This window comes from Bufo bufo, chromosome 4 (assembly GCF_905171765.1).
Source record: "Bufo bufo chromosome 4, aBufBuf1.1, whole genome shotgun sequence".
NCBI lineage: Eukaryota > Metazoa > Chordata > Amphibia > Anura > Bufonidae > Bufo > Bufo bufo.
In genome coordinates, this window is record NC_053392.1 from 589,179,001 (window position 1) to 589,205,635 (window position 26,635).

A 26,635-nucleotide genomic window follows, 5' to 3' on the forward strand; every position below is an offset into this window, starting at 1 on the left:
GAGTCGAGCACACTTCAGCGTAGCTGCTTTTGGTGTGAGCTGCTTGGGGCAGGGATGAAAACATGCTTCCCCCCTGCACCTGAGAACACACGACGGTGAGTGAGGCTGTGGCTCGTATATGAAGAGCCTCCGCCCCTCCCACAAATGCAGGCTGACAAATCAGCCTTACCAACTTATATTCTTGTATATAGGGAGCATCATTATAGTAGTTATATTCTTGTACATAGGAGGCAGTATTATAGTAGTTATATTCTTTATCAAATTTCTTTTTATTTGAGAAAAATACACAGTCATGTAGAGAGTCATACATCTTGTGTCCAGACGCAGCTGGATAAGTGCATAGTCAGCAAACACAGTATATTCAAGATGATTGCATACACGACTTCAAATAATAAAGTGACATATGTAAACAAATATCTAACGAGGGGGGGCTATAACGAGACAAAGGAAGGTGGGTTGGGGGAGAGAGAGGGGAGGGGGAGAGTTGGATGTCAATCAAAATCTTAAGTCAAGACATGTCTAAGCCTAGAATTTGCGATATAGCTTCCAAGGAGACCATAGTTTTACAAAAACTGCTCTAGAGTCATTTTCCCAGTGGGCTAATTCTTCAAACCGATATAGTTGGTCAATTTTTTCCGTCCACATCAAGAACGAAGGGGCTGATTCATTTTTCCATAAAAGAGGGATCAGCAGTCGAGCTGCTGTAATAAGCATGGTTTGTAGATTATACTTTGAAGGAGTGAGCGTGCTATTTGGGCACCAGAGCAGCAAGAGTTTTGCATCTAAGGTAATCTGGATATTACATATCCTGTTTATAGCTGCCTCTACTTCAACCCAGAACGGTTTTATTTTCTCGCAGCTCCACCAAATATGAGATAAAGAGCCAATGTCTCCTCCACACCTCCAGCAGCCGTTTGGGATAGCGGGATTGAGCTTGTGAAGGAATTCCGGCGTCTTATACCATCTTGTAAGTAATTTATAAGAGTTTTCCTGGATTTTAATACAACGGTTGAAACCATGTGAGTGTGTGAGGATGAACGCTTTTTCAGGTTCTGACAGAGTCAGAGACAGCTCCTTCTCCCAGGCTGCAAGGAACCACAGATCTGGAGGTGCGGAGGAGAGTAACTCCCTGTAGAATGTGGAGAGAGGTTTCTTGGGGCGAAGGGCGTTAGAGATTTTCCCCTCCAACCAAGAGGGATCCACCTTAGGCCTGGGAAAAGATTCCAAAAGCGCCAAATCTTTCTTAAAAGCCATAAGCGATAGGAAAGAGGCTCCTTGAACCCTCGGGATTTCATATATTTTACTCCAATTTAAGGCACCTGATACAGTTATGATGTCTTTCAGTTTAAAGTTGGCTAGTATAGCCCAAATTCCTGTTGCATCAGAGGTGGTAGGGTGGACATATGCCTGCAGCAGATCTAAGGGGAGACTCAAGCTTGGGAACCTAAGGGTCGAGGACCCATATAGTTTGGTCCATTCCAGTAACAGACCCTTCCATAGGGGCGAGGTAAACTTATTATTAGCAGTACATTTGCGTAAACCCCAAAGAACTAACCTGTCCCTATATGAGAGCAAATAACACTCCAGTCGGGAGACAAGGCCGAGAGGGCGCCAGGAGATGAGGCTCAAAGCTCTGTTCAGCATCGATGCTTTGTAGTAAAGGTATATGTCGGGTAGGCCGAAGCCTCCCAACCTCCTCTCCCGGGTGAGAGTGGCATAAGCCAATCTAGGGGACCCTCCAGACCAAACAAAGGTTGAGATGACCCTGCGGACCTCCACAAAGAAGGAATGGGGTAGCCAGATAGGGAGTGTTTGGATGAGGTACAGCAGTCTGGGGACAATAAAAGCTTTAATGAAGTTTTTCCGCCCAATCCAAGAGATAAACTGAATTTTTAGAGCTTGTAAGTGTGATCTAATGGATTTCAGCAGAGGTACATAATTTAACTCAAAAAGATCTTCTGGTTTTGCTGAGATATGTGTACCTAGAAAAGGGATTGACTTAGTGGCCCATGAAAAAGCAGCGAGACCTTTAAGCGTATCTACAGTAGCGGATGGGCAAGAAATATTCAGGGCCTGTGACTTAGTATAGTTGATCTTAAAATTTGAGACCGCTCCATATTCCTCAAAAAGGGCTTGAAGTCTGGGGAAAGAAGTTAGAGGGTTGGACGTTATGACCAAAAGGTCGTCTGCAAAAGCGGCCGTCAGATGGGTATGCGACCCCAAGGTGATCCCCTTAATGTCCGGATCTTGCCTGATCCTGGCCAGCAGGGTCTCCATGACAATAACAAAGAGGGCAGGTGAGAGTGGGCACCCCTGCCTCGTCCCATTAGTAATGGGAAAAGCTGGAGAGAGTGTTCCATTAATCCGTATTCTGGCAGAGGGGAGTGAATAAAGTGAGAAAATGGATTGAATGAACTGGTCCGGAAGGCCGAACTTCGACAGTGCTCGAGACATGAATTGCCAACTGATCCTGTCAAAGGCCTTCCCTGCGTCTGTACTGAGAAGAGCTAAGGGTATTGAATGCTGACGAGCATGCGTGATCAATTGTATGACACGGACCGTATTTTCGCTCCCCTGCCTGCCAGAGACGAACCCCACCTGCTCCTCGTTGATAATGCCAGGGAGAACCGACTGAATTCGTTGAGCCAAGATTTTGGCCCACCACTTCACATCTGTATTTAGAAGCGAGATAGGGCGGTAACTCCCGCAATTTAGGGGATCTTTATTTTCCTTGTGGATTACCGTGATATGGGCTGAAAGCGATTGGGGAGGGAGGGAACCCCCTTGGAGTAAGTAGTTACATAAGGTATTAAAATGGGGAATTAGGGTCTGCTTAAAGGATTTGTAGTAAGAGATGGTAAAACCATCAGGGCCTGGGCTTTTCCCTGAGGGTATGGAGGAGAGAACTTTACAAATTTCATCATCTGTGATAGGAGATAGGAGCTGGGCTGATTGAGCTGGGGTAATAGTAGGTAACTGGAGGGAGGAGAGGAATTTCTCTGTCGCCTCACCTAATTGAGCTGGTGACATGTGATCTGGTGTTTTAAGGTTGTATAGGTCCCTATAGAAGGCACAGAAGGTCTTAGCTATGTCTGGGGTCCCTTTATGAAGGACGCCTTTGTCATCTTTAACTGCAGCAATAAAGGAGTCCGTTTTTTGTTTCTTCACTAAAGCGGACATTAGTCTATTCCCTTTGTCTCCGTGTGCATACGAACGAAATTTGGCTCTAAGTAAAAGCTTAGCTGAAGTGACATTTAGCAGGTTCTTGAGCTTAGTGCGGGCTTCTGAAAGCTCCGAGGCACAGCTAAGGGCCTGGGAGGATTTGTGCGTTAGCTCTAGAGCCTGAATCTGGGAGAGAAGTGTCGCCACAGCCTGATTCCGTTGTTTTTTAATATGTGCACCTAAAGCTATTAGTTCGCCTCTCAGGACCGCCTTATGGGTTTCCCAAATAATAGAAGGGGAGGGAGCGTCAGGGCCTGTAGTATTAGATATGAAGAAATCCTTTATGATAGAAGATAATTTAGCAGCATGGGAGGGGTCTGAGATAATGGTCTCATTAATACGCCAATTCCATTCCCTCTTTGGGAGGTCCCGCAGGGACATGTTCAGAAATACCGGAGCGTGGTCAGACAGGGTGATGTTCCCTATGTGGGAATTAATAACTCTGCTAGCCCAGGATTTGGATAAAAATAGATAGTCTAGTCTATGGTAAGATAGTTTAGCAGCTGAATAAAAGGAAAAATCCCTTCCAGTAGGGTTTGTGGTGCGCCAGATATCTAGGACTCCTAACCTCTGCAGGGCCAACTTAAGGCGCCGCAAACGGGCATGTGTAATGGCAGACTTCCCATTAGAAGAATCTAATGCAGGATCAAGGGTAGCATTAAAATCACCTCCTAGAATAACCATTCCCTCCTTAAAGGAGGATAGTAGGCCAAGGGTCTGAACGAGCCAAGCAACCTGCCCTCTGTTGGGAGCATATACAGTTGCCAGGGTAACAGGAGTGTCAGCGATAGTGCCCTTAACAAACAGGTAACGACCCTCAGGGTCTGCAGATACGGCAGAGTGCTTAAAGGGGAGCTGCTTGTGGATCGCTATGCTGACACCCCTGCTAGCCGAACTATACGTGCTGTGGAACCACTGGGAAAATCTTTTGGGGGGCAATTTGGGGGTCTTACCCTCTCGGAAGTGGGTTTCCTGGAAAAATGCTATAGACACTTTATCCCTCTGTAAAAGGGCCAGGATTTGGGACCGTTTGCAAGGCTCGTTCATTCCCCGGGCGTTAAAGGAAGAAATCACAATAGACGACATTCTGAAATAGAAAACAGACAATCAGCATTTGAATATGCAATATGCAATATATGACATCTGATGGTGGATGAGGGGGGGGGGGAGACACAAGAGGTAAGGAGGGGAGACAAACAGATAAGACATTGAACAATAGTGCAAATATATTCTGCATAGAAAACTCTACTGAGCACCTGACAATACGACCCTTTCTCATCACGGCTACCAGCCGGGGTCTGTCAGGTGGGGGGTCCCGCAGAGCTACAGAAGGCCAAATACTGGCCATCTCACAGGGAAAAGGGGGTGACCCAAAGGTAAGACCGGGTTAACCCCTGCATATTAGAAAGAAGAGCAGGGAACAGGCAAGGTACAGAACCTCATTTGAATCAGATCATAACTGCACTCTGAGACAATATTCTCCGCAACAGGCGGACATGACTGGCCTAAAATCAGGCCTAAAGCCCTCAGGGAACAGGCAAGGTACAGAACCTCACATGAATCAGACTATAACTGCAGTCTAAGACATTATTTTCCGCAACAAGCGGGCATGACTGGCCCGTAATCAGGCCTAAAGCCCTCAGAGAACATAAAAGCATCAGTTAACTTCACCCTCAGGCAGTCAGTCCCAGGAACTTCGCTTGGAACAGGAACAGAATAGAAAACTCCTCAAACATCTTCTATGCTCAGGTAGGAGGGTGAGCAGACTTTTCAGCCCTAGCCCTGGGAGACCTTTTGTTGTAGACAGGGCGCCATTCAGCCGCCTGGGGTGGCGGGAGAGGTGGATCCTCCATGTCGGCCGGCATCCATGACGGAATTTCAATCGGGCTTAATCCCAGCTGGTATGTAGATCTTTTGGCGACCTAATAGAAATCTGGCGCCCGTTTTTGAGGACCGCAATCCCGAACGGGTAAAGCCACCGAAACGGGGTAGCTGCAGCTCTAAGGGCATCCAGGAGCGGCTTGAGGATACGCCGTTTAGCCAGCGTGGATGGGGCCAGATCCTGGAAAAACATAATCGGCGTACCTACATACTGCAGCTGCTCCGCTTCTCTTCCTGCTCTCATAATCGCTGCGGTGTCGATAAAACTAAGGAGGCCGCAGATGACATCCCGTGGGGGTTCTGTATTCTTCGGCTTAGGCCTCAGCACCCGGTGAATCGATTATTATTTGGCCCGCTCTATCAGGCCCCAGCAGGTCAGCGAATATCTCCTGCGCCACTTTCTCCAGCGCTTCACTGGCGAAGGATTCTGGGAGCCCGCAAATCCTGAGATTCCTCCTGCGGCTCCGATTCTCCTGGTCCTCGACCCTCAGGAGCGCTTCGTTGAGCAGGTCAGTGTGGGAGCTGATCGCTTTGTAAGCTTTTTCTTCTCTCTGAAGAGCCGCCTCCTGCGCGCCCTCCAGGTCTGACACCCGGTGTCCCATGCTCCGGAGATCCTCTTTAATTTCTGATAGATCTCTCTTAATCGGCGCTAACGCTGAATTAAGCACCTCCAGGAGTGCCGCTTTAGTGAATGAGCCCCTCTGCCTCCTCGATTTGCAGGTGGAGGCATCCGAGACACTGCCGCCACCTGTGTCTTCCTCCATGTCGGATGCCTGGGCAGGAGCGGGCGCCATCTTGGGGGTCTCAGCCGACCGAAGCTTCGGTTGTTTTTTTACAAATTGATCCATATCAGGCTGTCTGGATCTAACATGAACTGGATCAGCCTGCTCCTTAGATCGATCCTTGCCCGTTTTGCCCATCAGAGCGGTGCTGTAAGCTTAATATAGGGGTTAATTCGCCGGTAAGGATGAGGAGCTCAGCAACTTGCAGCCATCCAGCTACACAGCCAGGCTCCGCCCCATAGTAGTTATATTCTTGTACATAGGAGCAGTATTATAGTAGTTATATTCTTGTACATAGGAGGTAGTATTATAGTAGTTATATTCTTGTACATAGAAGCAGTATTATAGTAGTTATATTCTTGTACATAGGAGCAGTATTATAGTAGTTATATTCTTGTATATAGGGAGCATCATTATAGTAGTTATATTCTTGTACATAGGGAGCAGTATTATAGTAGATATATTCTTGTACATAGGAGCAGTATTATAGTAGTTATATTCTTAACCAAATCTCTTTTTATTGGTCATGTCATAAAAAGACATAGGCAGATTGAGACAAAATACATTTCACATTGCACAACACAAAAAGTGCAATATGATAAGCAAAAGTAAAACGCATTATGTTGACCATATAAAACAGTCGGCATGGCAAAATGACGAGCAAAAATATCATCTCTAACCAGGCACATGAACAATGTCATAATAAATAAAATAGAGACTCAGCAGTACAAATAATGTAAGGAAGGACGGGGAGACAAAGGAAAGAAAGGGAGGGGGGGGATTCTGCTCTAATTGTCAGGATACCTGAAGATCTTCCAAGGAAGCCACGTATTGAGGAACTTCATGCGAGTATGCGACTCCCAGTGGGCCAGCTCCTCAAACCTATACAATTGGACCATTTTTTCCATCCATCCTGAAATGGTAGGGGGTTGAGTTTGTCTCCATAACAGGGGAATTAGAAATTTGGCGGCTGTAATGAGTATAGTAGGTAAATCTGACTTGGCTGGAGTGAGTGACGTATTAGGACACCAGAGGAGGATCAATTTTTGATCCAGGACTATGGAAGTGGAACAAATTTTGTTAATTGAATTCTCCACCTGGTTCCAAAAGTGGCGTATATTTAGGCAATTCCACCAGATATGTGAGAGAGAGCCGATGCCCGCTCCGCACCTCCAGCAGACCTCAGGGATTTCCGGGTTAAGTCTATGAAGGAACTCAGGCGTCTTATACCATCGGGTTAACAACTTATACGAGTTCTCCTGTATTTTAATGCAACGGCTGAAGCCATGTGATTGGGCCAGAATAAAGGCTTTTTCTGGGTCCGACAATTTAAGGGATAGCTCTTTTTCCCAAGAACTTAGGAAATGTGGCTCAGAATAGGCAAAGGATAGTAGTTCCTTATACATCATGGAAAAGGGTCTGCTGGAGGGCCGAGCGGACCTCAGTCTCTGTTCCAACCAAGTGGGTGAGGCAAGATGAGAGGTTTGCATTTGCAGGAGTTTTATGTCTCTTCTAAAGCTATGAAGATGTAGAAATGCTGCAGACTTGACTCTAGGTAATTCGAGGATCCCTTTCCAATCCAATTCCCCCTCTAGTGACATCACATCCCTCAGGGTATGGCTCTTGAGCAGGGCCCAAACTCCTGTGACAACATGCACTGTGGGATGGATATAGCACTGCAATAGATGTAGTGGGTGCTCAGGGCTAAGGAAATTAAGTGTCTTGGAGCTGTATAGCATAGACCAGGTGAATAGTATCCCTCTCCACAGTAGGGGTAATTTAGAAGCAGTGGGGGAACATGACCGGACACCCCACAAAATCAATTTCTCACGATTAGTGAGTAACGCTTGTTCCAAATGTGAGCAAATATTCCCAGAATGTTCTGAGAGAAGACTCATGCCTCTACACATAAGATTAGCTTTGTAGTACATATGGACATCAGGCAACCCAAATCCCCCGAACCTCTTCTCCCTAGTCAGAATGGGATAGGCCACCCTTGGGGACCGGCCTCTCCAAAGAAAGAGGGACATCATCCGGCGGACCTCAATAAAAAAGGACTGTGGGACCCAGATTGGTAATGTCTGTATAAGGTATAGGAGCTTAGGGAGTATATAAGTTTTCAAATAATTTTTCCTCCCTATCCAGGAGATGAATGGCATTTTTAGTGATTGAAGCTGCGTTTTGACAGACTGCAGCAAAGGGAGATAGTTGGAGGAGAATAACTCTTTAGGGTCCGCAGTTACACGGATACCAAGGAATGGTATCTCTTTTGGGTCCCATTTAAAAGGGGTGGAATCTTTCAAGTAATGCACTATGTTTTCAGGGCAAGAAACATTAAGGGCCATGGATTTGGAGTAGTTTATCTTAAAATTAGAAACAAAGCCAAAATCCTCAAAAATAGTGAGCAGTTTGGGGAAAGAAGCTTTGGGGTTCGAAGTTATCACCAGGAGATCATCAGCAAAGGCTGCTGTTAGATGTCTCTGAGAACCTATAGTAATGCCCTCAATTCTAGGTGATTGGCGGATTCTGCTTAGGAGGGTCTCCATCACCAGAACAAGAGTCGGGGAGAGTGGGCAACCCTGGCGCGTGCCATTTGTAATGTCAAATGCTGGGGATAGGGTCCCATTGACTTTGACCCTGGCAGAGGGGGCCAGATACAGTGAGAAAATGGCTGAAATAAATTGCTCTGGTATTCCAAACTTTGACAGTGTTTTGGACATAAAAGACCAACTCACCCTGTCGAAAGCTTTTTCAGCGTCAGTACTCAGTAATGCCACTGGTACTGCATTAGCTCGCGCCCAAGACATCAAGTGCAGTAGACGGATAGTGTTCTCATTGCCCCGTCTGCCAGGGACAAAGCCTACTTGCTTACCATATATTATATCAGGGAGTAACTGTTGGAGGCGCTGGGCCAAGATCTTCACCCACCACTTGACATCTACATTTAACAAGGAAATAGGGCAATAACTGCCACATTCAAGGGGATCTTTATTTTCCTTAGGAAGGATAGTTACATGGGCCATGAGGGATTGTGGACGTAAAGACCCTCCAGTTAGTAAATAGTTGCAGAGGGATTTAAAATGCAGGAGCAGTATGTCTTTAAAGGTCTTATAATATGAGATGTTCAGAACGTCAGGGCCGGGGCTTTTCCCAGAGGGAATTGAAGACAGCATTTTTATTATCTCTGCGTCTGTGATTGGGGAGGTGAGTTGGGAAGCCTGTAAGGGGCTTATGGAAGGAAGATTAAGTGCGTTGAGGAATTGATCTGACGCATTGGCTATCAACTCTGGGGTTGCTTGGTTCGGGAGTGGTAAATTGTATAGATTGGAGTAAAAGGCGCAAAACGCCTCTGCTATGTCAGGCGTGGTTTTACGTTTAATGCCCGATGCATCCTTAATAGCAGGAATAAGGGAGTCTACCTGCTGTTGTTTACTAAGTGCTGTCATCAATTTATTCCCCCTATCTCCATGGGCATAAGACTTGAACTTAGAACGAAACAGCAATTTAGCAGAAGTAGCGTTCAGAAGGTTTTTCAGGTCATTTCTGGCTTCGTACAACTCTATTGCCACTTGGGAGGCCCGGGACTGTTTGTGGGTGAGCTCAAGAGCCGTGATGCGGGACAATAACAGGTTCTGGGCCTGAGAACATTTTTTCTTGACATGAGAGCCAAGAGCAATCAGTTCGCCCCTGATCACGGTGCGTTTCCCATATAATGGGGATAGATGGAGGAGAGGAACCAGACGTGTTGATCTTAAAAAATTCGGACAATGAGGCTGATAGTTTGGAGATGTTATCAGGGTCTTGGATAAGAGTGTCATTTAGTCGCCATGTCCAATCTTTCTTTGGGAGGCCGGCTAGTGAGAGGGTTAGGAAGATTGGGGCGTGATCTGAGAGTACGATGCTCCCTAGCATTGGAGACTAATGGGGCGTGGGCACCTGAGAGGAAAAGATAATCGATCCTGTGATAAGAATCCTTTGCATGAGAATAAAACGTGTAATCCCTTCCTGAGGGGTTCAATGTACGCCATACATCTAACACATCCAATTTTTTCAGAGATACCTTAAGGCTTCTCAAAAGCCTGTGTGTAATAGACGATCTACCTGATGAGGAATCCAAAGAAGGCTCCAAGGCCACATTAAAATCCCCACCTAGTATAAGCAATCCCTCTTTAAAGGTGCTCAATTGTCTCAGGGTCTGAACGAGCCACGGGATCTGACCCCTATTGGGGGCATATATATTCGCCAGTGTAACAGGGGTGCCAGCAACAAGGCCTTTTACAAATAAAAAGCGCCCCTCGGAATCCGCAGAGGTTGCTTTCTGTATAAACGGAAGACTTTTGTGCACTGCAATTCTGACCCCCCTGCTAGCTGATGAATGGGTGCTATGATACCATTGGGAGAACTTTGTGGATGGTAACTTTGGAATCTTTCCTGTTTTAAAATGCGTTTCTTGAAAGTAAGCTATAGAAGTTTTATCTTTTTGCAAGAGTGACAATACCTGAGATCTTTTACATGGCTCGTTCAGACCCCGGACATTCAGTGATTATACAACAAAGGAAGTCATGATAACCTATCACAAAATGAAGAAAAGAGCGTTAACCACTGGAGGCATACAATCTTAGGACATATGACAAATCCTAACTGAGCAGGGAAGGAGGACAGAAGGGAAAGGATAAACAGACATACAAGGCAGGAAGACAATTGGATGAAAATATAAAAGAAAAACACATGAATGTTAGACAGCCACAAACATTTTAGTGTATATTGGAGAAGTCCCATGGAACACCTGACACATAGTGGATCCTTTCGCATCACAACGTCAATCCAGGATCCATCAGGGGGGGGCTTCCATAGGACAGCTGAGAGCCCCTGAAAGGCTTTCAGAGAGAAAAGAGTCAACCATCACATGGTGAAGAACCGGTGTAACCCCAAATCTTGACCAACTGGGGTGGGATAACTGTGCGGAAATCAAGGTCCGTTCCAGGACAGCCCAACGGTAACTGGCGAGGGCTAAAGGCCACCAATATAGCAACAGCGTCCTTTTTCATTAAACAAGATCCCCAAAAACTTCAAGGAGTTAAAAAACTCAGAACGTAGGTATCTCCACTTTCTATGTAAGCTGAACTTGGAGGAGTAGGCATATAGCCCTGCAACTTGAGGCACAGAAACGACTGCTGTGCATGACAAGGGAGAGAGTCCCTAATAAAACAGCAAAAATGGTGGAAAAGCAGCATCAGGTGACACGCCGATCTCTTTTGGCTCTTTCTGTTTTCCCAGGGGACACATCCATCCAGGCATCCACTCTTGGCGGAGTAGGTAGGGGGTCACCCTGATCCGCGGGCATCCAGGAAGGGACTTCTATAGGAGCCAGGCCAAGCGGGCCCCAAATGGTTTTCAAGTCCGCCGGCTTGCGAACCGTGAGTTGCCTGCCATTTTTTAATATGGCCAGGCCGAAGGGGTACAGCCACCGAAATGGAGTGGCGGATGCTTTCAAAGCGTCCAATAACGGACGGAGAATACGCCGCTTCACCAGCGTGGTAGGAGCCAGGTCCTGGAAGAACAGGAGGGGGGCATCTTCGTACCTCATATTTTCGGCCTCTCTACTGCGTCTCAGGAGATCAGCTGTATCCACAAGGCTGAGAAGACCGCAAATCACATCACGCGGCGGTTCAGTGGGTTTCGGCTTCGGACGCAGTGCGCGATGGATGCGCTCCACCACTATTGTGGCTGCTCTGTCTGGGCCTAGTAGCTGTGGAAAGATTTCAGCCGCCACCTTGCGGAGGGCCTCTGCTGCAATGGATTCAGGTAGACCTCTAATTCGCAGGTTTCTGCGCCGGCTCCTGTTCTCTTGATCCTCTATATGGAGGAGAGCCTCATTGATTAAATCACGGTGCGATTGCAGGGCCTGACAGGCTTTACCTTCATGCTGAAGGATGGCGTCCTGGGTGTTTTCAAGCGCCATTACTCTGTGACCTAGGCCGCGGAGGTCATCCTTTATATCCTCAAGATCTTTTTTCAGAGGAGCTAAAGCGGCATCCAGGAGCTCTTTAAGGACCTCTTTAGATAGATTTGAGCGCCTCCGCGGGAGTCGGCACTCCGAGGCCTCCGATGCACTTCCAGCCTCTGATGGGTCCTCTGCGTCTGAGGGCTGTGGCGCGCGCGGCCCCATCTTGGAGACATCGCTGATGCACAGTTTCGCCTGCTTCTTAAGATACTGCTCCATGTCTGGTTGTTTTGAACGGGTAGGTGTCGGCTCTAGATGATCCTCGTTCCGATCCTTACCAATTTTCCCCATTGGTGAGCGATTTTATAGCTTCTAAAGGGGTTAAATCACCAGTGTGAGTGAGGAGCTCAGGAAGCTGCTGTCATTCAGCTTCACAGTCAGGCTCCGTCCCAGTAGTTATATTCTTGTACATAGGAGGCAGTATTATAGTAGTTATATTCCTGTACATAGGAGCAGTATTATAGTAGTTATATTCTTGTACATAGGAGCAGTATTATAGTAGTTATATTCTTGTACATAGGAGGCAGTATTATAGTAGTTATATTCTTGTACATAGGGAGCATTATCATTGTAGTTATATTCTTGGATATAGGAGGCAGTATTATACTAGTTGTATTCTTGTACATAGGGAACAGTATCAATGGAGTGCTAAGGGGGGGGGGGGGCAGTCCACCCCAGATGCCTGCTCTCAGGAGGGTTCCGGAGCCCAGAAGAAATGAGTGCTTCCATCAATACAGATGGAAACGCTCATTGCTGGAGCGCCAGGAGCTGCGGTCCTGTCACTCAGCTCCCTGCGCTCCATCTCTCCCGCACTGAATGGTGGAGCAGGGAGACTTCTCCCTGCTCCACCATTCAGCCTGCAGGCACAGATCACACTGCTGATCTGTATTGGAGGAGCCTGCAGTCCGGGAACCTGCCTGTGCTCCTCCCACACAGTGCTGCAGAGCGATCTGTGTCTGCAGGGGAGAGAGGTATGTGAGCTTCAGGAAAGGGACAAGGTGAGTAGTTACTGTTTGTTTGTTTTTTTAACACAGAGGGCTTTACTACTGTGAAGGGGGCACAATGGGCATTTGTACTATGGAGGGGGCACAATGGTCATTACTACTATAAATGGGGCACAATGGACATTATTACTATAAAGGGGGCACAATGGGGATTATTACTATGAAGGGGGCACAGAGGGCATTACTCCTGTGAAGGGGGTGTACATAACTGTTATGGCGCACAGAGTGGGCATTACTACTGTGAATGGGCCACAATGGGCATTACTACTGTGAAGTGTGTACAGAGAGGGCATACATACTGTGAAGGGGGCACAAAAATGGCATTACAACTGTGAAGGGGCACAGATAGGGCATAACTTCTGTATTGGGGGTACAATGAGGGCATAACTACTGTGAAGGAGGCATAATGAAGGGATAATTACTTTAAGAAGTCCCAATGTAGGCATAACTAATGAGAAAGTTGTACAGTAAGAGCATAAATATTGTGAGAGGGTACAATTTGTTTGGGGGGGGAGGGGGGCCAGAGAAAGGACCCGCCCCGGGTGCCAAACACCTTAGGCACGCTATTGGGCAGTACTATAGTAGTTATATTCCTGTTGCTGGTTTACAGTTAAATTTGTAATAAACCTACATACCACAAAGGTAAATAATCTAACAAAATACTATGGGCACCTTGTCCCTACCAAAACATCCTATCTATACAATAAAGACAACCTCACATCAATGAATTACATATCTCCATTACAGACCTGAATTGTCCATTCGTCTGTTTGCACAGTTCCTGCCATATCCCCACACAACACCCTCCAACGTGCATTTCGAGTGTCCTCTCAAATGGACAAGTCTGGTCGGTAATGCAGATATGTAACTCATTGATGTGAGGCTGTCTTTATTGTATAGATAGCACGCTTTGGTGGTAGCAAGGTGCCCCTTTTATTTTGTTAGATTATTTTTATGACATCATTATATATGAATTTTTGCTGTGTCTCCCCACTGCTCTTTTATGTACTATGTTTTTAAACGTCCCATGTGATATATGTGATACGTGTGGCCGTTATGACCACTGCTTTTAATATAGTTGTCTATTTAATAAAAAAAATAGTTATTTTTGCAATCTAGTAGTTTTATAACTAGGTTTTTTGTTTGTTTTACAGTTAAATTTGGCTGGAAAACAGCTGAAAGGGATTGGAAAGTGATGCCAATATCCCAAGCATTAAAGGAGTTGTCCAGGATATAGGGAATGCTTTAAAAAATATTCCTAAATTTAATCCCCTGCCACTTTAGTTCTGCTAATATCGTCAGGGACCGCCACAGCTGCAGTGCCAACACCTTTATATACCGGTATGCCCATAGCAGTCATCGTTTTCATTTTCCCCACTTTTTATGACAGCTCAGACATGTGACAATGAACACAGGAGAAGGAAACCTGTGCAGGAACCTCAAAATTAATGATTTTGCTGAAGTCATAAACAGGTCTAAAACTGCCCAATAATAAAATAGATGTAAAAACAAATATTATTTGGTAATGTTTAAAGTGAGGAAATAGATAAAAATGTGTATTTATCAAGAACAGTAGAGAGGTAAGGCCTCTTTCACACTTGCGTTGTTGGGATCCGGCATGCACTTCCGTTGCCGGAGGTGCCTGCCGGATCCGTAACAACGCAAGTATACTGAAAGCATTTGAAGACGGAACCGTCTTCCAAATGCTTTCAGTGTTACTATGGCACCCAGGACGCTATTAAAGTCCTGGTTGCCATAGTAGGAGCGGGGAGCGGGGGAGCGGTATACTTACCGTCCGTGCGGCTCCCCGGGCGCTCCAGAATGACGTCAGAGCGCCCCATGCGCATGGATGACGTGATCCATGCGCTTGGGGCGCCCTGACGTCACTCTGGAGCGCCCGGGGAGCCGCACGGACGGTAAGTATGCTGCTCCCCTGCTCCCCGCTACACTTACCATGGCTGTCAGGACTTTAGCGTCCCGGTAGCCATGGTAACTATTCAGAAAAAGCTAAACGTCGGGTCCGGCAATGCGCCGAAACGACGTTTAGCTTAAGGCCGGATCCGGATCAATGCCTTTCAATGGGCATTGATCCCGGATCCGGCCTTGCGGCAAGTCTTCAGGATTTTTGGCCGGAGCAAAAAGCGCAGCATGCTGCGGTATTTTCTCCGGCCAAAAAACGTTCCGTACCGGAACTGAAGACATCCTGATGCATCCTGAACGGATTACTCTCCATTCAGAATGCATTAGGATAATCCTGATCAGTATTCTTCCGGCATAGAGTCCCGACGACGGAACTCTATGCCGGAAGACAATAACGCAAGTGTGAAAGAGCCCTTACATGATCTTGTATTCCATGGACTACGCTTGCCTTTCATCTACACCCATCTCATTTGCTGTTTCATGCTTGCCAATTTCACGTTGTATTTGCAATGATTAATTAGTTGGTGGTGAAGGTTTATTAGGTAATCTTTCCGTCAATCAACACATATTGAATTTTCATAAGACGGCAGGAATTTTAAAAAGCATCAGGACTGGAACCATTATATTAATTATGGGCTGACTGAAGATTTGTATAAAGTTTAAACCCATCCTGCGTACAGAATATGCTCTGAGTTGGGCCTATTGCACACGACCGTATGGCTTTTTCAGTGTTCTGCGGTCAGTTTTTCATGGATCCGTTGTTCCGTTTTTTGTTTCCGTTGTGTTTCCGTTTCTGTTCCGTTTTTCCGTTCCTTTTTTCCCGTATGACATATACAGTATACAGTAATTACATAGAAAAAATTGGGCTGGGAATAACATTTTCAATAGATGGTTCCGCAAAAACGGAACGGATATGGAAGACATACGGATGCATTTCCGTATGTGTTCCGTTTTTTTGGCGGACCCATTGACTTGAATGGAACCACGGAACGTGATTTGCGGGCAAAAATAGGACATCTTCTATCTTTCAACGGAACGGAAAAACGGAAATACAGAAACGGAATGCATACTGAGTACATTCAGTTTTTTTTTGCGGACCCATTGAAATTAATGGTTCCGTATACCATATATCACTCTTCGTAAGGTATTATACACGCTGTAGGGAGAGAGCAGGGACCAATAGGGGAGTGTACAGTCTGGGTAATAGGAGGGATTACTATTACACATTGCTGCACTAATTGGGATTAAAAACTGGTCTATTGATACTGATTAAGGTTGTTTGCATTCTTTGATACATCAGTAATTCCAGTAATCCTTGATTCTGTTATTGGGGTGAAACTGCTGTCTGATACAACAGAATTTGGCGTTCACAGTGTTTTATATATAATTCAATCCGTTAATCCTTGATTTTATTTCAAGACACGGAGGCTTCATATTGCTTAACCCTTTCTTTACTACACACAAATAGCAGCAAAGAAATCAACAACAAAATCCCCCAATGGGCACACAGCCCTCCCCTCAGTCACAGTATAAAGGGAACACCCCTCAAGTCCTTCTTCCTCTTTCTTTGCTGCTACACAAGCTAAGTATCCCACTCTCCTGCCTGCAGGGGTTGGTGGGTCTTTTGTCTTACATATTTTAATGTCTTATACCATTATAAGGTGATTTTTTGTTCCCCCTGTTGCTTTTTAGCCTGTTTGTACTGATCGGACTGTTGGTCTGGGTATTTTGTTTGTATTTTCCCTTACAGGCTCCCATCTGTTTCCCCCCCCCCTTATTACCCTCTTATATTGAGGATCGGGGGTTCGGTTGTATATTTTTTGGTTTTCAAAGCTTATTCTGGTGCCAGTGCTGCTACCTTCATTCGGCTGCACCGTCGCGTCCGAGATCTCGCCGCTTCTCGCGGGATCTCGGGCGCCATCTCGTCTTCCCCTGCCGCTCGTTTCCCGCCACTCCTGCTGCTACGTCCGAGATCTCGCGTTACTTGGCGAGATTTCGGACGTCATCTGTGGGAACCGCACCGCTGTATTCTCTGGGTGTGCGATCTCTCTCAGCAGCGGTCGGGAACAGCGGCTCCTTTTGCAGAGTGACTAACTCTGCTTACTGAGAAGGTAAATTGTTTCAGGAGCAGCAACACAAACGGCTTATGAAGAGCAAAAGTGGTGAATACGCAACAGCTGGGCAGGGGAACGCAGATCCAAAGCGGTCCAATGGCATGTAGAAAGAATGGAGGGCCACAGCAGCGTCTCACCAGAAAACTTCTTTATTCAGGAACACTCCTTTCCACAAGGCATATAAAAAGTAATTTACAGCAGCAACGTTTCGGCTACAAGTAGCCTTTGTCAAGCATGTTAACAAGTTAAAATCACAGCCTATAAGTAGCACATGATAGGTCCACCCACACCGTTAAGCAGCCAATAAGATACAAATTTATGTATAACACACCTGTGTATGAAAGCAATGGGAACCAATATGCTGAAATAGATTAGCCAGCTGTAACAGAACGTACCTATATAGGGCCATCACATATAGAGCTCCTCCGTCCCTCCAGCGTCCCATGGTCGGCAGTGCGCATGTCTGCATACGTCATCACATGCGCCACCACGAGGCAGCGCACGTGTGACGTGCCCAAGTGAATCCGAATGCATAGTCAACACCGGGCCACTAACATCATCAGGCGGCGGCCGACTGACGTCACAAGGCCACTCCCACCTGGCGTAACGGATTAGAATATGCATGAGGACTCAAGTGGGGCTGTGCATGGGGGGCGATCGCACCACTGTAATGACTAAACAGTGTGCAAAAAAACGCTCACCAAGGATAGCAGCAATAAAGCATAAACAGCGCACTGGCATTAATACTAGTGCAAGGAAGGAATAGGGAGATATGAAAAAACATATATATATATAGGTATCGCATAGGAACAGCAGGCATAAAAAAAAAAAAAAAAAAACAGAGATCACCAAATATTAATGACAGAAAGTGTTTCCACTATGCACAGGTTCCCATTGATAAGTGATATATCATACATAGGTGTGTGTGGAAGAAACCACAGTAATCATCATAATGCTATAGAGCGGTGTGATTAAGGCACAAAATTAAAAAAACACAAAGCAAAAAATACTTTAACAGAGGAGAAATATGAAATCAGCCATATAAAGAACATTTCTTGATTAAATCCAGAACTTAGCTGATACCAGCCACATTAAACTCTAGATTTAGACCAAATGGCTGTAGGGATTTCAGTGTGTAGATCCACTTGAGTTCCTTCTTCCTTAATATCGCGTCCCTATCACCCCCTCTCCGTAAGGGACCCACACTGTCAATAACTCTAAAGCGAAGCTGGTTAACAGAATGCCCCGCCTCCACGAAATGTTTCGCAACGGGCTTATCCATGTTCATCTCTGCTTACTGTCTCCCGGCCAGCCTGGTAGGGTTAGTTTAGTTAGTCTCTATTAGCTTGCCCTACATTTATTATTAGCACCTTAGGCAATTCTACCTGACATACACTTCAGGATCATGTCTACCCAGAAATTTCCACCTGCAATCCTGGGGACCCCATCCCAAGGGGAATCCCCTGTTCCCCCACAGAATATGGGGGTTATCCCACCTACTGGGGGAGCTGCTTCAGTACCTCCTGATCCTCAGGCCCTGACCCTACAGAGATCTATCTCTGAGGCCATTATCTCTGCCATGGGTTCTATGTCTTCAGTGTTAACACACTCTATATCCCAGGTGCTAATTGCCGAAACTTCTTCTGTGGTGGCCCCTAACCCCATGCCTGTACCTGCCCCTAAGGCCTCCAGAAATGTTATGACTGATGGCCTTGTTCCATCCAATGACGGCGCGCCTCGGCCGCGCAAAAGAGCCTGTCCGCGCCAGGCAGAAAAAGCACGGCATTGGAAATCTGCCCGGTCCCACCCCGAGCTAGATTCCGATTCTAATGGAGAATCCGAGGAGGAGGCTTTGATTGAATCGTATAATGATTCAGAGGAATTTGACGACGATGTGTCACCTGCTCAGGGGACGTCTGTCTCTTTCTCATCATTACCCCGGCGACCGACAGAGGTCGATCCGGCGGACCCGGGCCAATCCGTTTCCCTTATGGATCCGGCAGGGGAGGCCATTTTTGACCCGGACTCCCTGCATCACCCCAGATCCGCGGAATGGCTTCCGGCACCCCATATCGCTAATTACTTGGAGTCCATGGTCCGTAAGCCCCTTAGCAAAGAGGCACGGAACAAACTCCGGGCAGAATGCCCGCGCCCGGCTATAACTAATAAGGTATGTGAAACACCGGTCGTGGACCCAAAAATGGTCCAATTCCTGTCCAAAACAGGATTTAGTCCCAAGAGAGGCCTAGATTCGGCCCTTAAAGCTTGTCAGGACAAGTTACTTGATATCATGGGGCCCCTGACAAAGATCTTTGATTTGGCGGAGTCCGCCAAGGCTGAAGGCCAAATGGTCGACCCGGACGAACTCCGTGGTTGGGCCCAAAGAGCCATTTGCATGGCAGGTAATGCAAACACCTCCTTGAGTATTGAACGGCGCAAAGCCATTTTGTTGAAAATAGAACCTAAATTAACCAATATGGCCCTGTCAGAATCCGGCAAGGATGCCCAGGGTTTCCTTTTTGGGGATCCCTTCATTAAAGAACTAGGGAAGTTTGTAGGGACCTTTACCGCATTGGATAAAGCCCAAACGTCGATGCGTAGGGTATTCAGTGGTAGGGTTTCCATTAGGGCCGGCAGTACCAGGGGCCGTCTGTCCGGCCGTTCCTCTTTCCAGACCCGAGGTTCGGGTCGAGGCTCCTTCTCGTCATACCGCCCGCCTGCTCACGAACAGAGACACCAACCATCCTTCTTCCCGTCCCGGGGTGCTTCCGGTCGGGGTAGACCTTACAGAGGAAACCCAAACCTCAGACGCCCGTTTGGTAAGTCTACCTCCCCTTCTCCCTTTTTCGGAAAAATGTGTAGGGGGCAGACTCCAACATTTTATTCATGCTTGGGCGTTCATTACCAACGACCCCTGGGTGTTGTCCACGGTTCGGGGTTTCCACGTAGAACTAGTTGCCGCTCCTGTGATTCCATCACCACTTCCTCCCGCGTTCCGTTCTCAGGAATCTCAGAACCTCATAGACGTGGAGCTACGGGCTTTGTATCTCAAGGGAGCTATAGAACCGGCTCCTCCCCATCTCGAAGGGGTTGTCAGCAGTATTTTCCTGGTGGAGAAGAAGGGAGGCCAATTCCGCCCCGTTATCAACCTCAAGGCACTCAATGCATTCGTCAGGTACAGACATTTCAAGATGGAGGGCATCCATCTTCTAAGGGACATGCTACTGCCCGGGGACTGGATGGCCAAGTTGGACCTCAAGGATGCCTACTTGACGGTTCCGATTGCACCCCCTTCCAGGGATCTTCTGCGTTTCCTTTGGCAGGGGACGGTTTGGCGCTTCTCGTGCCTCCCCTTCGGTCTCTCGTCCGCCCCCTGGTGTTTCACCAAACTGATGCGTCCGGTAGTGGCATGGCTCCGCTATCGGGGGGTGAGACTTATAATCTATCTGGACGATATCCTGATTATGGCGGAGGACCGTCCCTCTCTGCTGTCCCACCTGCAGATGTCAATTCATCTTCTTTCTGCTCTGGGCTTCATTATCAACCGGGAGAAGTCTTGTCTAATTCCTTCTCAGTCCATGGAGTTCCTCGGATTCCAAGTAGACTCTCTGTCCTTGACTCTCAGTCTTCCTCCTTCGAAGGTGCGGTCGATCCGCAAAGAGTTACGTCGCACTCTATCCCTTCCGCAGATTTCCCTGCGTCATTTGGCCAGAGTGATAGGTCTCTTGTCATCTTCGATTCAGGCTATCTTTCCGGCTCCCCTTCATTATCGGGCCCTGCAGCGTCTCAAAATCGCACACCTGCATGCCGGTGCTTCTTATGCGGACCTTATCTCTCTGGATCAGGAAACGAGAGACGAGTTGTAATGGTGGATTGCCAACCTTTCTGCTTGGAATGGCAGGGCTCTGTTCGGTCCCCGTCCGGATATAGTGATAGAGTCGGACGCCAGCCTTCACGGTTGGGGCGCTCATTGCGAGGGTGTGTCCACGGGAGGTCCATGGTCCACAATAGAGTCCCACTTACACATCAATGCTCTGGAGCTTCTGGCGGGTTCCTTTGCTATCCGCAGCTTCACCAGTGGGAGGGCCAAGGCCTGTATTCGCCTTCGCATGGACAATGTCTCGGCCGTCCGTTACATCAATTCCATGGGAGGTACCCGTTCGAGGATGTTGACACACCTGGCCAAAGATTTCTGGGATTATTGTCTATCCAATGGCGTTTCTGTAGTGGCGGAATACCTACCAGGGTTGCACAACACACGGGCCGATTGGAGCTCTCGCTACATCTCAGACGCCAGCGACTGGAGATTAGACGTGGAGGTATTTTCTACCATCGAATCTCTTTGGGGCCCGTTTTCGATCGACCTTTTCGCGTCACGATGGAACGCCCAACTTACCAGGTACTTCAGTTGGAGACCGGACCCGTCCGCGGAGGCAGTGGATGCTTTTCTCCAGCATTGGTCGGAGGACGTGATGTATGCATTCCCACCGTTCTCGATGATTCCTCGGACTTTGGCCAAGATACGTCTTCAAGTCTCGGAGCTAGTGCTGATTCTTCCGTTTTAGAGCGCGCAGTCATGGTTTCCGCAGCTGTTGGAGCTCCTGGTGGAGATTCCCATGTTACTTCCTCTCCGGACATCGCTATTACTGGATCCGCTGAACCATCCTCATCCGTTGGTGCTGGAAGGGTCCCTGCGTCTTCTGGCCTGCAGTGTCGGGTTGTCCTGGCAGACCGAGGGACTTTCGGAGACGGCTCTTTTCCTATTGGAGAGCGCGTGGGCTCCAGGGACCAGAAGAGCCTATAGGACGGCTTGGCGATCCTGGGCTGGTTGGTGCAGCCTTCGGAACTTGGATCCCACTACGGCTGCTGTAGGCAATGTGGTTCAATCTCAGTTCGCTTTATGAAGAGGGTAAAGCCTATCGAACTATAAATGTGTTTCGATCAGCCATTTCCTCCGGACACAAGGGATTTGATGGTTGTTCTGCTGGTCGTCATCCTTTGGTGTGCCGGTTACTGGAAGGCTCCCGCTTTGCGCGTCCTCCCAGACCTCGGTTTTCTAGTTCTTGGGATGTTTCGTCCGTTTTATCTTTTCTGTCAGCTTGGCATTCCAATGAAGATTTGTCCCTTTGCCAGTTATCGGCTAAATTGGTTACTCTCTTTTGTCTGATCTCTTGTAAGAGGGTTTCAGACGTCCGGGCATTAGATCATGACGCCCGGTCCTTTACTCCAGAAGGTGTAACATTCAATATTTCCCGGCGTACTAAAACTAATATCAATTCGGTGTCTTACCCCACTTTTCCTTCTTCGGTAGCGCTCTGTCCAGTCGCTTGTCTGAAGGAGTACGAGTCCAGAACTCGGTCCTTAAGACCTTCCTCTGCTTCCCAGTTGTTTATTTCCTTCCGTAGGCCTTTTGCTCCGGTTGCCGCGGTAACTCTGTCACGTTGGGTGAAGTGGATTTTGTCTCTCGCTGGTATAGATACTTCCATTTTTACGGCACATTCTGTTCGCAGTGCTTCCGCGACTTCCTTAACTCTGTCTGGTGCGCGCCTGGAGAACGTCATGAAGTTGGCTGGCTGGTCGCGGGTCTCCACGTTTCGGGAATTTTATTTTAGGCCGGATCCACATGTTTTCGCTTCTATTGTGGATCGACTTTAAACTAGCAATATATAGCCTCCGTGTCTTGAAATAAAATTGAATGATTTTCCTAAAATATGACGTAAAGTCATGATTTTATGAAAGACACGGAGGCGAGTATTGCCCCTCCCTTGTATTATCCCTCCCTGGGGTTATGTGATATGTTATTTCTTATGTAAATGTCTTTGTCATCTGGTTATTATGACTATTGTGGATATTGTTAAATTATTAACGTTTTTCTTACCTTGTCTGACGCTATGTCACATTAATAGGATTGACGCTTTTGCGTTGCTGGAGATTATCTGTTTGTTTCTCTTTTAAGGTTGACCTCATCGAGTTCAGTGAAGAGTGGAGAGGATCTTCTGCAGGTTCCGTTTGCCGTTTTTTCCTTCAAGTCGGTGGTTCAAGATTTGTTGGTCTTCTTATTGGAGTTCTCCTGGTTCCGGTTGTTCCAGTTTGATTCGTTGGTGGAGTTGTGAAGACAAAGAAAGAGGAGGAAGGACTTGAGGGGTGTTCCCTTTATACTGTGACTGAGGGGAGGGCTGTGTGCCCATTGGGGGATTTTGTTGTTGATTTCTTTGCTGCTATTTGTGTGTAGTAAAGAAAGGGTTAAGCAATACTCGCCTCCGTGTCTTTCATAAAATCATGACTTTACGTCATATTTTAGGAAAATCATTCAATTGTCTAATTGGGGTTAAATTGCGGCTTGATACTACACATTTTAGGGTACTCACGTTCTATTATACATAGGTATATCCGTTAATGCCTAATTGTGTAATTGGGGTGAAATTGAAGCATGATACTACTGCTCTTTTACCCTTACAGTTACAGTACAATATACCCGACAGACAGGTGCCAGGCCATTCTACAGGAACAGGCAGTGGACAAAATGTTTCTGGAGCTGGCAGAAGTAGCAGCAGAAGAAAGGGTGGGGGTAGCAGCAGTCACAGCGACAGGCCTGAGCTGCCAGTGTCCTCCAGCGGTCGCGTTTTGACCAGCAACCCAGCTGTCATTGAATGGTTGACTCAGTCTTCTACCTCAGGAGTCAGTTGATTCCTCTGACACCACGCTTAGTTGGCATGGCCCGGCAACGAGCTCTGTGGTCCCAACTGTCCTGAACCTGCGTCTTTCATTTTCTGTTCCTTCTTCTCTGGAAGTATTGTATGCCGTCGGCTCCGCTCCACTTTTCAGCGATGAAGAGCTTCTAGATGACAGTCAGCAGCTACTGCCCAGCCAAGATGTGGAGGAGAGATCCGCTGCTTCCTTTGGGAGGCGTGCAAGTAGCGACTATGAAAGTCGCGTGGGAGCTGGTGTTGCGAGCGGTCAGGCACTTGGCCCTGAGACAGGTGAGGGTGACATCAGTGACGTGCAGACAGTAGTGGATGATAATGTAGCTGATCACAGGTGGGAGCCGGGTGAAGAGGGGGCTTCATCATCATCATCATGGGAAGAGGGTGGCAGCTTGCGCATGAGGCAGTGGCTGAGCCAGTAGGGTGCTAGCGTGGCCAAAAGTCAGAAGGGTGGCAGCAGTATGAGGTCTGGAGCCAAACGTGCCACTCAGGAGCCTAATGTCCGGAAAGAATTAGCGGTTCACTGAGGCAGGAGCAGCAGGCAGTCAGCATGGAGTGGTGGGGTAAAAATGCCATACTCAAGCCGCCGGAGGACGTCAGCGTGGCCATTTGTAGAATCTGTGGGCAGAAGCTGAAGCGTGGCCAGGGTGCCTATGTTGGCACCACGGCCCTGCATCAACACATGCAGCGTCACCATAAAGTGGCCTGGGAAAACCATGCACTAACACAGTGGTACAGACTGATGCAGCAACTGCTGCATCACCTAGTGGCCCACACCCCTTCTCCAGCAGTCAAGGCTCCTCCACCTCAGCAGAAGGGAGCTGTGTTTCCTTCCCATCATGTTCTGGTCCTGATTCTCCTTCTGCTTCTACTCATCACTTGTCAATCGATCACTGACGAGATTACAAAAAGACAACAGTATGCGTGCTCTCATCCAAGGCACAGAAGCTGAACGTGCTCCTGGCCAATTTGCTGGTACTGCAGTCCCTCCCCTTCCATGTGGTGGCCTCTGCACCTTTCAGAGAACTGATGGCTAGTGCCAAGCCAAGGTGGAGAGTCCCAACCTGTCACAACTTCTCCAGAAAGTCTGTACCAGCCCTGCAGACGTATGTTGAACAGAAGGTGGGCCAGTTCTTGAGCCTGTTGGTGTCTGCTAAAGTTCTCTCTCAAGCTGGGAGTCCTGTGCCAATGTCCTCCTCTGCCTCCTCATTCTCCACCTTACACTCAGCCTCCACTGCAGGCACAATTCGAAGTGCTACTCCAGCATATCACCTATGCAGAGCATGGCAGTGTCACGCTGTTCTGCACCTGGCTTGCCTGGGCTCAAGGAAGGAAGAGGGGAAACAAATCCCCAAAAAAGAGTGTTAGTCACTGACTCCCCTTGGATTAGATCCAAAAGAGGTCTTTTGAATAACTACCGGGTGCCACAAGGGAGGACAAAGGGACCACTAGTGTATAAGCAGATAGTGATAGGCTGCCAGAGTCACACCAGGTGAAGAACTGCTCCGCGTCCTTCAAGAGGAAATCAAATCCTGGCTTCCTCCTTGCCAACTGAAAATTGGAACCATGGTCACCGATAACGGGAAGAACATTTGTGTTGGCACTGCATCAAGGAGAGCTGAGCCATGCGCCATGCATGGCGCACATCTTTAATTTGGTTGTAAAGCGGTTCCTGAAGTCTTCCATCCAACTGCAAGACATCCTGAAAATGGGCAGGAAACTGTGCATGCACTTCAGCCACTATTAGGCCTCTTGCACACGAACGTGCCGCAATGTACGAACACCCACCATGGGGCAGCCGCAGCGGATCGCGGACCCATTCACTTTAATAGGTCAGCGATCCGGCCGTTCCGCAAAAAGATAGGACATATTCTATCTTTTTGCGGAATGGAAGTACGGGACGAAACCCCACGGAAGCCCTTCATTAAGGTGAATGGGTCTGCATCTGTGATGCGGAATGCACGCGGAACGGTGCCCGTGTATTGCGGATCAGCAAATGTGGTCCGCAATACGGCCACGGAGCGCACATGTTCGTGTGAAAGAGGCCTTACACTGCAAAAAACGCTCTCCTTGAGCTGCGAAGGCAGAATAGCATTCCCCAACATCGCCTAATTTTCAACCTTTCCACCCATTGGAACTCCACCCTCCACATGTTGGACTGATTATATGAGCAGAGGAAGGCCATAAACGATTTCTTGATGATGCAAGTGGACAGGAGAACCCCACTGTGTTACTTCGACGTTAGCCAGTGGTAGCTCATGCGTGACACCTGCCATTTGCTCAGGCCCTTTGAGGAGGCCACTTTATTTGTCAGTCGCCAGGACTACGGGATGAACTTCGTCATTCCAGTCCATCACATCCTGGAGCAGATGCTGATAAATATGGCTGGCCAGGGGACAGGAGACATGGCATCTACATCTCACGACCACCTGAGCCCTGTGGGGGCTGAACTGGAGGAGGAGGACATTCATGCACAAACAATGTATACAGAAATGGGTGGTTTTTCTGCACAAGTGATAGGAGAGGAGCAAGAGGAGCTAGAGGGCGATGAGGAAGACCAGGCAGATGACTCCCACACACACCGTGGCAGTATGCAGTGAAGTTGGAGGCAGGGAGTCCCTCAAGTCCCTTGCATAAATGGCCAGATGCATGCAGAGTTGCTTGTGTAGTGATAGCCGTATTATCACCATTTGGCAGAGGGATGACTACGGGCTATCCACCATGTTAGACCCTTGCTACGGCTCCAAAATGGGGGCCTTTTTCACCCGCTGAGAGTGAGGATAAACTCAACTACTATCGAGACATCCTATGTAGTCAGTTGGCTGCTCCCTATGTGCTCCATTGCCCATCCTCATGAAGGTCTGACCGGCGGGGCCCTCTGCTCTCATGTTCCAGTGCCATGACTACTGTAGGGGGAAGGAGCAGCACCAGAACCATCACCAGCAACTTAAGTCTGGAGTCTCTAATGAGCACTTTTCTTCACCTGCCTACTGCAGAAACCACC

At 47.7% G+C, this 26,635-nt stretch overlaps 1 long non-coding RNA gene across 1 annotated transcript; it reads right to left on the minus strand.

Moving 5' to 3' along the window:
* Positions 1-4,205: 4,205 nt before the first annotated feature.
* On the minus strand, positions 4,206-26,107 carry LOC120997529. The gene is made up of 3 exons (XR_005778193.1): positions 26,097-26,107; positions 20,809-20,812; positions 4,206-4,309 (listed from the first exon to the last, which is right to left on the minus strand). It is a non-coding gene; the product is annotated as an uncharacterized LOC120997529 (long non-coding RNA).
* Between the last annotated feature and the right edge of the window lie 528 nt (positions 26,108-26,635).